Here is a 13,271-nt window from a genome sequence, read left to right as displayed (position 1 = left end):
ACTGCGCTGTAACAGAAAACTGAGGCAAGGCTCACAACAGCACCCTAACACTACCAGGTTACACCTCATACTGTGCTGTACAACCTCAAAACTTGGAACAAGCTACAAAAGGAGGGTGACTAGCAAGAATTGTCAAGGATAACCACACCCCCATGTCGGTACCACAACAAAAAGCAGCATGGACTAGCCATGCTCAAGTAACAGTGGCTAAAACTGCCCCCCAGTTTATAGCCCGCTACAGACTACTGTCCCAACACCAGGAACTGCATCTGGCCTATGCTGGAATACATGAATATATCAAGTCCTCCAAACCACATTATATTGGGTGACTGCAAATACCCAGACATAGACTGGGAGCATTATACTAGCTCCAACAGTGTAGGACAAAAGTTCATAGAATCCATAAACCAAAAGGCCCAGGAACAAAGTACCACTCCCACAAGAGGGGTAAGCATACTGGATGTGATAATCAGCAACATGGGTACTGGATGGCAAGATGAGAAGTATATTGCTCACTGGTAAAACCAGACCATAGAGTAATCACACTGGATATACAAATCCTGACCACAGTCCCTGGCCAGAAAACCACAGTGGAAAACATGTGTTAAGCAATATTTGCACTCCTCCAAACTGATGTGGAATCCATTAAAGGTCCCGTGCAGGTGCAAAATATGGGCAACACCTCAGAACCTGTAATACAGCCATTCCATGAACACTGCCAGGAATGCTTGGATTATGCAGTCCTAAATCAAAACAAGACACAGTGCCTAAATCTGGCATGGTGGACACCAGCCATAACCAAAACATGCAAGAGAATGAGGAAGCTACTACATGATAGAGCAAACATGAACAATGAAGTAATCACTGATCAGTAGTATGGCAATAAAATCTGTCCACACATACAATCCACTAAGGCCAGCCACAACAAGTGGAATCTGTGAATCCTGAGGCAATGTTACACCTGCCCCAAGTACACAGACAACCCCCAACTCCACCCAAGAAATACAAATATATGTGAGAGATGCAACCATCCATCCAAACTGGAGGCTGAGCTCCCTCAACTCAGTACTCCCAAAACAAGTCAGGAGGAGAAGGTAACCACACACACCACAAACACAGTCCCACATAGACCTATCACAACTGCAAACCAAACACATAAACACAGAAAAGCATTCCCGGAGGCACAAATTACAAACACAGCACACCAACAGAGGCCTCTAAAGCAGACACCCAATCAAACAGCCTCCAAACATAGCACATGCAACACATAGCACACAAAGCTGGTGTGCCAAACAGTCACAGGCCAGAAGGAGAAACAACATGCCTGATACAGTTGTAATAGGTGACGCCATAGTCAGACATACTGCTGTCCCGCACACCAGACTGAACAAGGGAAAGGGTACAGTAAGCTGCCTGTAGCCTGCCACAATATGCTACATAACAGAAGTATGTAGGTCACTCCAAAGCAAGTAGAAATATAATGCAGTCATAGTCCATGCTGGTGTGAATGACCTGAGATGTACCGCCCTAGACTACATGAAAAGAGACATAGATGAGCTATCTGATTATGTAGTCCAGGCCGGTATGACACTCACCGTTTGCAGCATCCTACCCTTACCAAGAATAATGCCACAGTACAAACACGGAATGATCAGTCATATCAAGTGGCACACTTACTGGTGTCATTCCAAGGGGATCCAATGTCTGTCTGCTTGGGATGTCATGCTTGACAAGCCAGCTGTCCTTGGGATGGCCTGCACCTGTTACCCTAGGCGTCTGAATATTGGATAAGGCCTTTGCCACCTCCATAGAGCCTTTTGTAGGCAAGGCTGAAAAGACTGATACACCACCCTAGAAAACATAAGTGGGAAGAAACATAAGGGAAATGCTGACCAATGCCAGATGTGTACACCCCAATATGCATGCTCGAGGCCATCCCCAGTATGGAGAACATCGATGTCTGTGCAGTGACAGAAACCTGCTGCAAGCCTCCTGACAGCACACCAGCACTACCAGGTTATACCACGTATCATGTGTCATGGCCCCAAAACCTGGAACAAAACATAAAAGGAGGGTGAGTATCCATAGTCAGCACAGACACCCATACGTCCAGGTAACTGACAATGCACAAGGCATTGGAGTTCACCCATGTGCAACTAACTGTAGGCAAGACTGCTGTGCAGTCTGTAGCATGCTACAGACCGCACTCTCACACACAATAACCCCACCCAGCTGTCCTGAAGACACTGGACAGTATGAATGTCCCACCAAATACCAAACAAGGTACCACAAATTACCACATAGGTGGTAAACCATTATGTATGGAAGGAGTAACCAGGGACCTAGGGACACAAGTGGACAGTAACCTGTTATGTGACACCCACATTGCCAATGTGGCTAGGAAGACTGTCTACATTTGACACCGTATCAGGAAAGGATTCACATCTACGTCAACAGAGGTCATTGTGCCCCTATACTTTTCTCTAATCACACCCATAATCTAGTACAATGCCTCATATGGGATGTACCTTACCTGACACCTGCAGCAGTTAGAAAGACCTCAAAGGTACCTCACCAAGAGGATAAAGGGCCTCAAATATATGTCATATGCTGCCTGGCTGTAGACACCCCAGCTGTATCCAGTCATATACTGCCTACACAGAGGCATTGCATGCCTGTTGTAGGAGGCCATGCCCAACACAGGAGTAATGGACATGCTCCACCCCAGAAAACTCAAATCCATCGGAGCTGTGAGGGTGAAAGATGTCAACCTCAACAAATAATGAAATAGGATGTGCTGGTGGGACAGATACATAATCCAGAGGCTCCCCACACCCTGGACCAGAATCCCACTCCATGTTAGGCAGAGCCCCTCACTGACACTCTTCAACAGGAATCTTGCCAAGTGGATGGATGATTGTAGAGTTACACTGGGGGTCTTCACTGTGTCATGTCCAGACAGAGGCACAGCAAAGCAAATCATAAATGGCCATAATATTCACATAGCAAGGGGTGTCAAAAGCCACACACACTCTGGCTAGGCTAACAAATGCCCAGGGTGGATAGCCTAGTATGAACCTATGAACCTATGTAGATACAAATTGTACAGGACACTAAGGATAATCCCAAGGCTTTCACAACTGATGGTAGGAACCATGTTGGGAATTCACAGATATGCCCTGAATCACACAAATATCACAAACACACACACATATTGCCAACATACATCCTGACAGGTGCAGTGCAAACCCCCGAATGCAGAATATCTATCCCAGCAGACTGCTGGCCCGCTGACATTGCAGATGCTGAGGTAACAGCCGACATCTACAAAGCAAAACACACAGCAGCAATGGTATGAGATGGTGTCCTGGGCTTAGTGCAACATGGACTCCAAGATGAATGGAATGCCAAACCACACTACTGCTCAATGTCAGCCTTACCACAGAATATGTACCCAAAGAGCAGTGTACAACAACAGTGGTCCTTCTCAACAAAGGTGTTGCCTGAATGGATACTGAAAACTACTACCCCAGAATCCTGAGAAGCTCGGTTTGCACAGCTATGGAAAGGATCAGCATGTACCACAGACATAAAGATATTGGGGACCTACTGACACTGGACCCAACCCAGTGTGGCTTTCTCAAGTGCAGATCCTGCCCCTAAACATGTTTGACTCAATTGAAACAGTCATTAAGGTCATTGATGAGGGCAATGTGCTCCACACAGTGTAGCTGGACCTTGCAAAGGCTTCTATACAATACCCTACGTGTTTATTATAGATAGGCTCACCAGCTTAAATATAAACCCACATGTCAGTAGAGGGGTTGCAAACCAGACCAAGGACAGAACAGACATGGTCAGACATGCTGCAGCCATGTCAGACTACAAACCAGATATAACTGGCATCCCACAAGGCTTTGTCCTGGGATCTCCCTCGTCTGGTATATATGTCCCATAGGTACAGGCGAACATGGAAGGACTGTGTCTGAACATGTTTGCAGAGGACTACAAACTGCTCACCACATATGATCCACCAGCTGACACAAGCATCCCACAAAGGGCCACATAGAAACAGACAACTGGTGCCATAGCCATGTCAGCAAGCTAATTGCAGAAATGTGTATAGTCAACCCCCGTGGATATACAGTAAGTGCCCACCAATTACCACATAGGTGTTAACCCATTATGTAGTTAACATGTAATGAGAGACCTGGGGACACAAGGTGATAGATATCCTGCATTGGACAAACATGTGCTGTAGTGTTTACAGAAACATACCATATACCCACCTAATCATGAAGGCTGTCAGATCTAGATAAGGGGAGGTCATTGTGGCTCTGCAGTCATCCTTCATCAGCAGTACAATTGACTACAATAGCCCCTGTGGGATGTACCTCAGCAGACACCTCCATCAACCGTAAAGTCCCCAACAGTACCTCATCAGGAGTATCAAAGAGCTTGCACAGATGCCATGTGTTGCCTGTGTTGCTGGCATCAATAAACATGCTGCACCTTGTACAATCTGAATGGCAGTGAGCTATGCACATGAGAGACCTGAACCCCAGCACTGACTTACATAGGACAAGCTGTACTGCGTGATCCATAACACAGAAGCCACTCCCACCCATGAGTGAACCCCCAGCACAGGCTACCCATAGAGTCACTTATCAATCTTCCTCAATAGGAATCCTGATGAGTGGATGGGAGATGGGAGATTTATCCTGGGTATCACTGTCATGTCACAGGTAGACAGAGGCACAGTATACTAGCCATGACATATGTCATGGCAAACTCCACTTACAATGTGTGTTGAAGGACAAACACACTCTCCAACTAGCATTAGACATGGACTAGGGCACATCGCTAGTGTTTGCAAATGTACACCTATGTTGTGGAATACACTACCAATGTTGGACAAGCCTGGTTTAAGTAGTTCATATCTGAACAGAATGCAACATGGTCAGATGTACACAACTGGCCCCTAACCAGGCTGTTGTGCCCACTATCGAAATGTAAAGCAGTGATAGCAGTAAAGCCCAGGATACTGTCCACCACAGTCAAAGTACTACCAGTACACTATACAGTACTACAGTGTTAGGTCAGTGTGAAAGGATGTTGACAACTGTATGCAAAGTATCCCATGCAAACACTGCAGGCACAGTATAATCCTGTTGTGTTCACACACAAAGCAGTTGTACAGTAACTACACAACATGACACACAACACACAACCATAAGCGGGTGATATTTGTTGAAGTTCACACTCATCCACAAATGTGGTGGGCTGCAGAGTCCAACATATGGAATGCTCACACTGGGCATGCTCACACACTTTGACAACATGCCATGGGAAGGCTGAACTGGGCATGCTCACACACTTAGGCCAAATCTCGGTTTAGCAGTTGGACACACATATCTGGTATTTTTATGTGTTATTCCAGGAACCAACCACATTACAGCAGTCTGCCCAGTGCACACAGTTAAATGACTACAGAGACATCATTGATATAGTGGATCCCTCCCATATGCAAATATCTTCCATAGATGCACAAGTTGTTCATACAAACAGGGAATGCTATGGCAATAAAGATGCGCAAACAGTCTATCAGCAACAAATAATGTGCATTTGACAATTAAACATATGGGTGTAGAGGTCAACACTAGGCTGTTTGCCCTAGGGAATGACAGCTTAGCCAGAGTGTGCTTGGTGTCTGCCTCCCCACAGGATGCACATTCCCCTTTCTAAACACAGATGATGTCAGCACCCTATAAGTACAGCAGGAGAAAAGAAACTTCCCAGTAATCCGAATAGCGCTCTGCTAATGTGTCCATCTCAAGTGTCATAACATAGTTAGGTAGGGGTTTCAAATCCTGCAAATGCTCAGTGTGTGTGTGTGAGTGGGGTTGGTGTGTGTGTAAGTCTGCGGGAGAGAAATGTCCCTTTTGGCAACTAGGAAAACACACTACAGGATGCACATTCTCTTTCTAAACACCGATGATGTCAGCACCCTATAAGTACAGCAGGAGAAAAGAAACCTCCCAGTAATGCGAATAGCGCTCTGCTAATGCGTCCGTCTCAAGTGTCATAACATAGTTAGGTAGGGGTTTGAATCCTGCGAATGGCAAGTGTGTGTGTTTGTCTGAGGGGTGTTAGTGTGTGTGAGGGAAATGTCCCTTTTGGCAACTAGGAAAACACACTACAGTATGCACATTCCCTTTCTAAACACCGATGATGTCAGCACCCTATAAGTATAGCAGGAGAAAAGAAACCTCCCAGTAATGCGAATAGCGCGCTCTGCTAATGCGTCCGTCTCAAGTGTCATAACATAGTTAGGTAGGGGTTTGAATCCAGCGAATGGCAAGTGTGTGTGTTTGTCTGAGGGAAATGTCCCTTTTGGCAACTAGGAAAACACACTACAGGATGCACATTCCCTTTCTAAACACCGATGATGTCAGCACCCTATAAGTACAGCAGGAGAAAAAAAAACCTCCCAATAATGCGAATAGCTCGCTCTGCTAATGCATCCTTCCCAAGTGTCATAACATAGTTAGGTAGGGGTTTGAATCCTGCGAATGGCAGGTGTGTGTGTGTCTGTTTGAGGGGGGTTAGTGTGTGTGAAGGAAATGTCCCTTTTGGCAACTAGGTGAACAGACTACAGGATGCTCATTCCCTTTTCTAAACACTGATGATGTCAGCACTCTATAAGTACAGCAGGAGAAGGGAAAACTCCCAGTAATGCAAATAGTGTGCTCTGCTAATGCATCCGTCTCAAGTGTTATAACATAGTCAGATAGGGGTTTGAATCCTGCAATTAGCAAGTGTGTTTTTTTGGCTGAGGGGGGTTAGTGTGTGTGAGGACAATGTCCCTTTTGGCAACTAGGTGAACAGACTACAGGATGCACATTCCCCTTTCTAAACACTGCTCAGCAAAAGGCCATGGCTCTGGCACAAGTTGTCTGTTGCTATGATGCCCCTTTGGAAGATGCTTGTGTCAGCTGGAGAGTCGATTATGTTGGCCAGTTTGCAGTCATCTGCATATTTGGACAGCCACAGTCCGTCCGTGTTGGCCTGTACCTCCAATAAATATATACCAAACAAGAGGTCCCAGGACTGAGCCTTGTGGGACACAACTCGTAACTGTTGTGGGGTCTGGCATGGCTCCAGCAATGCTAACCATGTGGGTTCTGTCCTTGAGCCACTGTGCAATCCATCTAGTGACATAGGGGCTTATATTTAAGCTGGTGAGCTTCTCTAGAATGCCCAAGTGGGGTATTGTTGTGAAGGCTTTTGCAAGGTCCAGGTAGGCTGTGTGAACCACCTTCCCCTCGTCAATGGCCTTGGTGACTGTTTCAAAGAGATCAACCGGGTTAAACCTGGTAGTGCTAGTGTGCTCTCAGTAGCCCTGAACCAGGCATCTGTTACTGCACAGATATCGATGTTTTCCATGCCAAGGAGTGTTTTGGGTGCATTCATCTGGAGGTTTAGACTTCTGGCGTTGGGTAGCATTGCTCTTAGTTTCTTATCCCTTGTGATACCTATGAAGGTGGGTTTGTCATTTGAGCCCTGCCTAACATAGGCACTATGGGGGTAGCAAGAGCCTTTGCCAATATCTGAAAGCCCAGGGGTGACAGGTGCAGGCCGTCCCTAGCAAAGCAGGTAGTTCAACAGAAGATAAATGTGTGAAGGTGTAGTGCCTGTGATTAGTTAGCAGTAGCATATATGACTGCTCACGTGGACACATGCCAGGTAGGTCATATGCACTGTGTCACAGGCAATGTACATGTGAACAGGACAAACAGTGACATCCTGTCAAGTGGGACATGGACATACATATAGTAGGCTATGCAGATGGCACTAGGAGTCCACAGAAGCTCTATAACTATGCATTGCAGGTGTGATCAGTATTCCAGGGTAATTGCAAGCAAACATGCATGCAAACAAAGCTACAGTAAACAGGGCTGCATGTAGTCCATTGTACAACAAACAAGCTGTACCAGTTCCAGTAGGTAACACTGCAAATATGCAGGCACTATGCACATGTACATGGAAATACACGGGTCAGATGGCTAGGGTCCAGTCTCAGTGCACACAAGTGTACAGACCATGTACTGTCAGGATGTACAATAACTGGATAGAAACCCATGTGCTCATACCTGCAGTAATACACATGTCAAATAACAGACACTGAGCCTTCACTCAGTGGTTCCATACTTAGTAGGATGTATGCTCCCTGGCCTGCCACCACAGTATCCCTGACATATATGGGGACTCTCCCTCCTGTGACAGTTAGTTATGTGTGTTGGGGCTGTCTAGCATGGTATGAGATGTGAGCATGCAGTGCTAGGGTGCTCCTGTGTGTCCTGTACCGGTCGTGTAGTACTGCACACATATCAACATCCTCAAACATCTGCATTGCAGAGTCTAGTGTGGGCAACATGCCACTTGCAATTTACATGTCCATCATTGTGTATTACTACATTCATTACCCTATCCCCTGTGCTACCTATGTATGTAGCCTTCTGTTGACATCATTACCACCAGTATGCCAACATGTGCAGATGATACACTATGGTACTTACCATGGGTGTAGACAACAGGACATGACAATCACACACTTACTGCATCAGGCATGCTGTGATATACCCACAATTAATTCAGCACACAGTACTGTTAACAACATGATACTATTACTACACATCTATGTGGTCACCCTGTGCATCAGCAGCATGTTAACCTGTACCTGCACAGTTGTTACAGATTGCAGGAGGTGGCACAGTTTCATCATATGCACAGGATGTGAACTTGGTATGCCTGAGTCAGCCACCCATACCACCAATTGACATGTATGTGTATGTGTGTTGGTGAGGGACAGCAGTAGAAGGTGGGGCAATGTTGATGCAGTGTGTGCATGTATGCGGTAGCCCTAGGTGTTGTCAATTTGCATGTGTGTATGGATGCACACAGTTCCACCTCATGGCTGCCATATACTGGTGTTTGTGGACAGCCACAGACTGTACCTGCCAGGTCATACAGATCAGTGTCTCTGGCCATGGACACGGTACCTGTGCCTTGCAGGGGTTCTACGGACCGTATCCGGTACCAACCCAGACTGGGTACTGTCATCAGAAGCAGGTATTCGTTGACTGGACACAGATCCCTGTCGGGCCTGGCCAGAGCCACGCGCACGTGGTCTCCTGGGGCGGTCTGATGACAGCACAGACCCAGCATTGCTGGGGCTGCTGCTGGCACTATGGGGGCAGCTGCGGCCCTGTTGTCGTCCGCGACGACTGCCAGCTGCTGCTGTTGCTGGCATCTGACCCGCGTCGGCGCCTCAACCGCCCACCATCGCCCTGGCTCATGGACATGTAGTTGTGGAACCGGTCTAATATGTCCCCACAACGTCTGTCTATGACATCGGTGAAATCACGGATGGCAGCCGCAATGTCACGCATACTGTCAGTCATGGCTGTGCGACATACTGTCAGCTCACCCAGACACTGTCTGGTGTACTGTTCCATACGTGACTGTGCCTGCATGACAGTCCGAAACATAGCTGAGGTTGTAAGACCTCTGTGGAGCACGTCTGACAGGGGCAGTGCGCCCATGGATGCTCACGAGAACCCCTGGACATCTGTCTGTGTGGTACCATCTCTGGGCCATGCCCATGGCTGCTGTGTGGGGAGGCATGTGCCACAGATACCACATTACCCTGGTCAATGCCCACTGTATGCTGTCCATCACCTAGGGACAGTGGTGACAAAGGGTGTATTGGCAGGATAACTGTGCGCATTGATGGGGTCGACAGCTGTGTACTGTCAGCTGTGTACTGTCAATCGGCTGACCAATGGCGGACCCTGGCATACCTTCCTGTGCCATTACACAGATGTCATCATTATCAGTACCCACGGCACCTGACTCAGGTTCCCTGCTACATGACACCAGAGCAGCAACAGAACCTGTGGGAAGGAAACAGGAAACACAGTTTACAATGTCTACACATTACCAGCGATGCAGACATGCACAGGTGCACACATGCACAGGTGCACACATGCATGCACATGCACATGCACATGCACACATGCACATGCACAGGTGCACACATGCACACATGCACACATGCACAGGTGCACATGCACACATGCACATGGTGCACACATGCACACATGCACACATGCACACATGCACAGGTGCACACATGCACACACATGCACAGGTGCACACATGCACACATGCACACATGCACAGGTGCACACATGCACACATGCACACTTGCACAGGTGCACACATGCACAGATGCACACATGCACAGGTGCACACATGCACACATGCACAGGTGCACACATGCACACATGCACACATGCACACATGCACAGGTGCACATGCACACATGCACACATGCACACATGCACACACACATGCACACATGCTGCACACATGCACACATGCACCACGTGCACATGCATGCACACATGCACACGTGTACACGTGCACACATGCACATGTGCACAGGTGCACACATGCACACATGCACACAGTTTCACACAATTGTACAGTACTCAGTATGCGTGATATCAACACACAGACACAGACACACCTACATGCATACAAAGAGCACTACTAAGTGAGCCAAATAGTACTATTACTATCAACACTATTACAGGAATTGTTAATACACACTCACCAGCATGGATAGGCTGCATTGCTGTTATACCAGAGGGTCCTGCAGACATGAAGAAACTAATGTCAGTGGGCACAACTGTGCCATTGTTACTGAGTATGATACAGGTCAGTAGTACAACAGTCGCCTTTCACAGGTCAGCAGCTAATATTGAGGATATCACACTTGCACATTAAATACTATGGTGACAGCTACAAACCAAGGACACACCTCACACATGCATTAACTACCAGTGTACACAACAGTCAACTATACATATGGCATATTACCTGCACGTTCGCTGTCCTGCTGCTGTGTGGCTCCAGCCTCCATCATAATGCATGTCTGCTGCTGTTGTTGTTGCTGGCGGACTGGAGCCACTACACTCATGAGTAGTCCCTCCAGTCTGGTGAGTGGGGGATGTGTAGCCACCCCACCACCTGTGTCGACCTGTTGCCTGTGGATATCCAACGCACGCTGATGGACATGTCTGATTAAATCACTGCAGTGATGTCGTACCTGCTCATATGTCCTATTATGCGTGCCTATGTCATTTACCCGGCGGACAAGGTCTTGCCACAGTGCAGCCCTCTCCTGCTGATTCTGGCTGGTGCGGGAAAAGAGTATTGCATAATCCCGCACCAGGCTCTGGTGTATCTCCTCATCCTCAGCTGTGGAGTAGGTGGGATTCTGCGGGTGGGCCATGTACCTGAGAAAGAAAATAACCTGGTATCAGCAATATATGTCAGCAGAATTTGGCACATATACTACACATGCTACTCGACTGTTATGATACAACATATCTCACATATGCAGCATCTGTCTGTCTATTGGTGGATACACATGTAGATGGCCAGGTATCAGTGCTCAGCCAGCAACTGTGCAACAGTACCTGGCAGACTCCATACGACATACTACCAAACCCCAGCAGTCAGAACACTGATTCAGGTCAAGAGCACCTCCTCACTCTGGGGGTTTGTATCTAGGTACTGTATGGCCTACATCGTCAACTACTGTGAGCTGACCACACACTGATTGCCCTGGATATACATATCCCACCTCCACCACCAGCACAAGCGACTATAGTGCATAACATTACAGATACAAACTTTACACTTTGTAACAGTGATATGGTATCTTTTCAGCCCACTGGGCCAGTGGCAGATACAACCCACAATGCTGACCCCTACACAATTGCTTTCTACAGACATCTCCGAGAATGCATGGATCATGCAATCCCATATATGACCAAGACACTCTCCACAAAGGGACAGCATCCTGTCTGGTGGACCCCAGCCATAGACAGATTGTATTACAGAAGATGGAAGCTACTGCAAGACAGAGCATAATTCACTAAAGGGAGGGCATGTCTGAGCAGCACTGGTAAGGCTCTATTTTCCATCATACAAAATACATGGGCAACTTTGAGAGGGAAATCAAGAGTGACACTACAGATAACCAGAAGGCCTTCTTCAGTTATGTTAGCAACCTGGTCAGGAGCCATCCTCTATGCCCATAGGTAGTACACAACAACAAATATTTCACTGACACCACAGGTATCAACAACATTGTGGCAGACAGGTTCAGTGCAGGTGTCACCCCGCCCTCTCCCCCGAAATAAGGCATAGTTATCCCAGCTGACTGTAACCTCCCTGTCATCACAGATGTCCAGGTGAGAGACACCCGCAGGACAGCAGAATACACAACATGGATGGGACCTGATGGTATCCCCAGTTGCATGCTACATAACCTCTGACAGGAGCTAAACACACATATAGAAGTGCTATGTAACACTAGCCTGACTACAGGATATGTACCTGTACACTGGCGCACAGCAGCAGTGGTTCCACTCCATGAAGGAGGCACCTCAACATACCAATACAATACAACACAATACATTACATTACAATACAATACTATACAATATGCTATTGCCCTGGGTCTACAGCAGCATACTGTTCTGCTACCCTGACCATTGTGACACATGTGGTGTGATGGTACCTGCTGCTGTCACACAGTTACACAGGGTGACTCATATGGCATATTACCTATCTGACTAACATTCAGCAGGGGTATGTGTGACATGTACTCATGGGAGTCTTGCTTCTTAACACTGTGTGGTTTATTGCAGGGTATGTCTTATCTGTGGGTAGGAACTCTTACCTCCACATGTGCACTCTATTGCAGTGGCATGGACGACACACAGCAGACATTTAGGTTGTGGATGGTGTGAGGTGTTACTATGGTTGTTGGACATCTGTCATGGGTGTGACTTCCATATGTAAATCCGGGAGTGGTAACCTCTATGTGGGTAGCATATGTGTACTCTGTGGTGTTGTCAGTCACTGTGCATTGGTAATGTGTTTGAGTGCATTGTCACAGTGTTGTACATGTCACTGTGTCCTTCTCCATATCTGTAGCTGTCATGTGAGGTCCATACCATGGCATCCATTATGTGGTGTGGAGGGGTACACCGACCTACATGTCCATACCTGACTCACCATGTCCGCTGGCACATACCATGTGCAGGTATTCCAGGGATAGTGTGCCACTGTGAATATCATTGGGGCCACTATTGTACACATTTCTGACCCTGTTCACCCCTGACACATGC

The 13,271-nt window shown here is 47.3% G+C and overlaps 1 protein-coding gene across 1 annotated transcript in view; it reads left to right on the top strand.

The window, feature by feature from the left end:
• The window catches only part of ARHGAP40 (Rho GTPase activating protein 40), a 442,695-nt gene that overhangs the window by 235,479 nt on the left and 193,945 nt on the right, over positions 1-13,271 (top strand). The gene's annotated exons all lie outside the window — the stretch shown is intronic.

Source organism: Protopterus annectens, chromosome 12.part0, assembly GCF_019279795.1.
Source record: "Protopterus annectens isolate FY-2018-M chromosome 12.part0, PAN1.0, whole genome shotgun sequence".
NCBI classification, from domain to species: Eukaryota; Metazoa; Chordata; order Ceratodontiformes; family Protopteridae; genus Protopterus; species Protopterus annectens.
This window is presented reverse-complemented; position numbering and strand designations above follow the sequence as displayed.